Here is a 5,000-nt window from a genome sequence, read left to right as displayed (position 1 = left end):
CTTAGAAATTTTTTCTCTCCCGCCCGGTACCGGGGTTGACCTGTTGTCCCTGCCGGACTTAGAAAATTTTTCTCTCCCGCTCGGAACCGGGGTTGACCTGTTGTCCCTGCCGGACTTAGAAAATTTTTCTCTCCCGCCTGGGACCGGGGTTGACCTGTTGTCCCTGCCGGACTTGGAGCCCCAGGAGGGGATCGGCCACCAGGTCAACCTCCGCTGAAAGCGGCCACGGTTTACCTGGTGCCCGGGGAGCGAATCGGACACCAGGTCAACCTCAGCTGAAGCGGCCGGGGTTGACCTGCTGTCCCTGCCGGACTTAGAAATTTTTTCTCTCCAGCCTGGGACCGGGGTTGACCTGTTGTCCCTGCCGGACTTAGAAAATTTTTCTCTGCCGCCTGGGACCGGGGTTGACCTGTTGTCCCTGCCGGACTTAGAAATTTTTTCTCTCCCGCCTGGGACCGGGGTTGACCTGTTGTCCCTGCCGGACTTAGAAATTTTTTCTCTCCAGCCTGGGACCGGGGTTGACCTGTTGTCCCTGCCGGACTTAGAAATTTTTTCTCTGCCGCCTGGGACCGGGGTTGACCTGTTGTCCCTGCCGGACTTAGAAAATTTTTCTCTGCCGCCTGGGACCGGGGTTGACCTGTTGTCCCTGCCGGACTTAGAAAATTTTTCTCTCCCGCCTGGGACCGGGGTTGACCTGTTGTCCCTGCCGGACTTAGAAATTTTTTCTCTCCAGCCTGGGACCGGGGTTGACCTGTTGTCCCTGCCGGACTTAGAAATTTTTTCTCTGCCGCCTGGGACCGGGGTTGACCTGTTGTCCCTGCCGGACTTAGAAAATTTTTCTCTCCCGCCTGGGACCGGGGTTGACCTGTTGTCCCTGCCGGACTTAGAAATTTTTTCTCTGCCGCCTGGGACCGGGGTTGACCTGTTGTCCCTGCCGGACTTAGAAAATTTTTCTCTCCCGCCTGGGACCGGGGTTGACCTGTTGTCCCTGCCGGACTTAGAAATTTTTTCTCTGCCGCCTGGGACCGGGGTTGACCTGTTGTCCCTGCCGGACTTAGAAATTTTTTCTCTCCAGCCTGGGACCGGGGTTGACCTGTTGTCCCTGCCGGACTTAGAAATTTTTTCTCTCCCGCCCGGTACCGTGGTTGACCTGTTGTCCCTGCCGGACTTAGAAATTTTTTCTCTGCCGCCTGGGACCGGGGTTGACCTGTTGTCCCTGCCGGACTTAGAAAATTTTTCTCTCCCGCTCGGAACCGGGGTTGACCTGTTGTCCCTGCCGGACTTAGAAAATTTTTCTCTCCCGCCTGGGACCGGGGTTGACCTGTTGTCCCTGCCGGACTTGGAGCCCGAGGAGGGGATCGGCCACCAGGTAAACCTCCGCTGAAAGCGGCCACGGTTTACCTGGTGCCCGGGGAGCGAATCGGACACCAGGTCAACCTCAGCTGAAGCGGCCGGGGTTGACCTGCTGTCCCTGCCGGACTTGGAAAATTTTTCTCTCCAGCCTGGGACCGGGGTTGACCTGTTGTCCCTGCCGGACTTAGAAATTTTTTCTCTCCCCGCCTGGGACCGGGGTTGACCTGTTGTCCCTGCCGGACTTAGAAATTTTTTCTCTCCCCGCCTGGGACCGGGGTTGACCTGTTGTCCCTGCCGGACTTGGAGCCCCAGGAGGGGATCGGCCACCAGGTCAACCTCCGCTGAAAGCGGCCACGGTTTACCTGGTGCCCGGGGAGCGAATCGGACACCAGGTCAACCTCTGCTAAAGCGACCGAGGTTGACCTGGTGCCCGGGGAGCGAATCTGACACCAGGTCAACCTCTGCTAAAGCGCCAGAGGTTGACCTGGTGCCCGGGGAGCGAATCGGACACCAGGTCAACCTCTGCTAAAGCGGCCGGGGTTGACCTGCTGTCCCTGCCGGACTTAGAAAATTTTTCTCTCCAGCCTGGGACCGGGGTTGACCTGTTGTCCCTGCCGGACTTAGAAATTTTTTCTCTCCCGCCTGGGACCGGGGTTGACCTGTTGTCCCTGCCGGACTTAGAAAATTTTTCTCTGCCGCCTGGGACCGGGGTTGACCTGTTGTCCCTGCCGGACTTAGAAAATTTTTCTCTCCCGCTCGGAACCGGGGTTGACCTGTTGTCCCTGCCGGACTTAGAAAATTTTTCTCTCCCGCCTGGGACCGGGGTTGACCTGTTGTCCCTGCCGGACTTGGAGCCCCAGGAGGGGATCGGCCACCAGGTCAACCTCCGCTGAAAGCGGCCACGGTTTACCTGGTGCCCGGGGAGCGAATCGGACACCAGGTCAACCTCAGCTGAAGCGGCCGGGGTTGACCTGCTGTCCCTGCCGGACTTGGAGCCCGAGGAGGGGATCGGCCACCAGGTCAACCTCCGCTGAAAGCGGCCACGGTTTACCTGGTGCCCGGGGAGCGAATCGGACACCAGGTCAACCTCTGCTAAAGCGGCCGGGGTTGACCTGCTGTCCGTGCCGGACTTGGAGCCCGAGGAGGGGATCGGCCACCAGGTCAACCTCCGCTGAAAGCGGCCACGGTTTACCTGGTGCCCGGGGACCGAATCGGACACCAGGTCAACCTCCGCTGAAGCGGCCGGGGTTGACCTGCTGTCCCTGCCGGACTTTGAAAATTTTTCTCTCCCCGCCCGGAACCGGGGTTGACCTGTTGTCCCTGCCGGACTTGGAAAATTTTTCTCTCCCGCTCGGAACCGGGGTTGACCTGTTGTCCCTGAAGGACTTAGAAATTTTTTCTCTCCCCGCCTGGGACCGGGGTTGACCTGCTGTCCCTGCCGGACTTGGAGCCCCAGGAGGGGATCGGCCACCAGGTCAACCTCCGCTGAAAGCGGCCACGGTTTACCTGGTGCCCGGGGACCGAATCGGACACCAGGTCAACCTCTGCTAAAGCGCCCGAGGTTGACCTGGTGCCCGGGGAGCGAATCGGACACCAGGTCAACCTCTGCTACGGCGGCCGGGGTTGACCTGCTGTCCCTGCCGGACTTAGAAAATTTTTCTCTCCCCGCCCGGAACCGGGGTTGACCTGTTGTCCCTGCCGGACTTGGAGCCCGAGGAGGGGATCGGCCACCAGGTCAACCTCCGCTGAAAGCGGCCACGGTTTACCTGGTGCCCGGGGAGCGAATCGGACACCAGGTCAACCTCTGCTAAAGCGGCCGGGGTTGACCTGCTGTCCCTGCCGGACTTGGAGCCCGAGGAGGGGATCGGCCACCAGGTCAACCTCCGCTGAAAGCGGCCACGGTTTACCTGGTGCCCGGGGAGCGAATCGGACACCAGGTCAACCTCTGCTAAAGCGGCCGGGGTTCACCTGCTGTCCCTGCCGGACTTGGAGCCCGAGGAGGGGATCGGCCACCAGGTCAACCTCCGCTGAAAGCGGCCACGGTTTACCTGGTGCCCGGGGAGCGAATCGGACACCAGGTCAACCTCTGCTAAGGCGCCCGAGGTTGACCTGGTGCCCGGGGAGCGAATCGGACACCAGGTCAACCTCTGCTACGGCGGCCGGGGTTGACCTGCTGTCCCTGCCGGACTTAGAAAATTTTTCTCTCCCCGCCCGGAACCGGGGTTGACCTGTTGTCCCTGCCGGACTTGGAGCCCGAGGAGGGGATCGGCCACCAGGTCAACCTCCGCTGAAAGCGGCCACGGTTTACCTGGTGCCCGGGGAGCGAATCGGACACCAGGTCAACCTCTGCTAAAGCGGCCGGGGTTGACCTGCTGTCCCTGCCGGACTTGGAGCCCGAGGAGGGGATCGGCCACCAGGTCAACCTCCGCTGAAAGCGGCCACGGTTTACCTGGTGCCCGGGGAGCGAATCGGACACCAGGTCAACCTCTGCTAAAGCGGCCGGGGTTCACCTGCTGTCCCTGCCGGACTTGGAGCCCGAGGAGGGGATCGGCCACCAGGTCAACCTCCGCTGAAAGCGGCCACGGTTTACCTGGTGCCCGGGGAGCGAATCGGACACCAGGTCAACCTCTGCTAAAGCGGCCGGGGTTGACCTGCTGTCCCTGCCGGACTTGGAGCCCGAGGAGGGGATCGGCCACCAGGTCAACCTCCGCTGAAAGCGGCCACGGTTTACCTGGTGCCCGGGGAGCGAATCGGACACCAGGTCAACCTCTGCTAAAGCGGCCGGGGTTCACCTGCTGTCCCTGCCGGACTTGGAGCCCGAGGAGGGGATCGGCCACCAGGTCAACTTCCGCTGAAAGCGGCCACGGTTTACCTGGTGCCCGGGGAGCGAATCGGACACCAGGTCAACCTCTGCTAAGGCGCCCGAGGTTGACCTGGTGCCCGGGGAGCGAATCGGACACCAGGTCAACCTCCGCTAAAGCGCCCGAGGTTGACCTGGTGCCCGGGGAGCGAATCGGACACCAGGTCAACCTCTGCTACGGCGGCCGGGGTTGACCTGCTGTCCCTGCCGGACTTGGAAAATTTCTCTCCCCGCCTCGGACCGGGGTTGACCTGCTGTCCCTACCGGACTTAGAACATTTTTCTCTCCCCGCCCCGGCCCGGGGGTTAACCTCGGGGCGCACAGCTTCCCGGGTCTGACGTGCACGTCCTGTCACCTCCCGGGCCCGGCGTCCTCGTCCTCCCTTCCCCTTGGGCCGGCTCGGAGGAAGTTTTCCCTCGGCCCGGCCTCCGGGTTAATTGTTTGGGCCCGGCTGACTGAGGCCAGGCTGCTGACGCTAAAGCCCGGGGAGGCGGGGGCCTACGGCCATACCGGACCGAATGCCCCCGATCTCGTCCGATCTCGGAAGGTAAACCGTCCCGGGCCTGGCTAGTACCTGGATGGGTGACCGCCTGGGAATCCCAGGTGCCGTAGGCAGCTTTTGGCCCCAGCGGGGGTAGAGCGGGGCGTGTGTCTGCCGTGCGGGAGCAGGGAAGCCGTGAGGCCAAGGCGGCGCGACGGTCCTGGGGGGCGCTGAGGCCTTTCCCTCTGCCTGCCTGCGTGTCGGGGGCGGGGGGGCGGGCGAGGAAGCTAAGGCCCTCACCCGGTG

The 5,000-nt window shown here is 62.3% G+C and overlaps 1 non-coding gene across 1 annotated transcript; it reads left to right on the top strand.

Annotated features, from left to right (window-relative positions):
- The first annotated feature begins 4,709 nt into the window (after nucleotides 1-4,709).
- On the top strand, nucleotides 4,710-4,828 carry LOC142006177 (5S ribosomal RNA). Its single transcript, XR_012643288.1, has one exon. It is a non-coding gene; the product is annotated as a 5S ribosomal RNA (ribosomal RNA).
- The last annotated feature ends 172 nt before the right edge of the window (nucleotides 4,829-5,000 follow it).

The sequence above is a fragment of the Carettochelys insculpta genome, unplaced genomic scaffold, assembly GCF_033958435.1.
Source record: "Carettochelys insculpta isolate YL-2023 unplaced genomic scaffold, ASM3395843v1 scaffold_0043, whole genome shotgun sequence".
Taxonomy (NCBI): domain Eukaryota; kingdom Metazoa; phylum Chordata; order Testudines; family Carettochelyidae; genus Carettochelys; species Carettochelys insculpta.
Note: the sequence above shows the minus strand (reverse complement) of the source record. Positions and strands in the feature narration are given on the sequence as shown.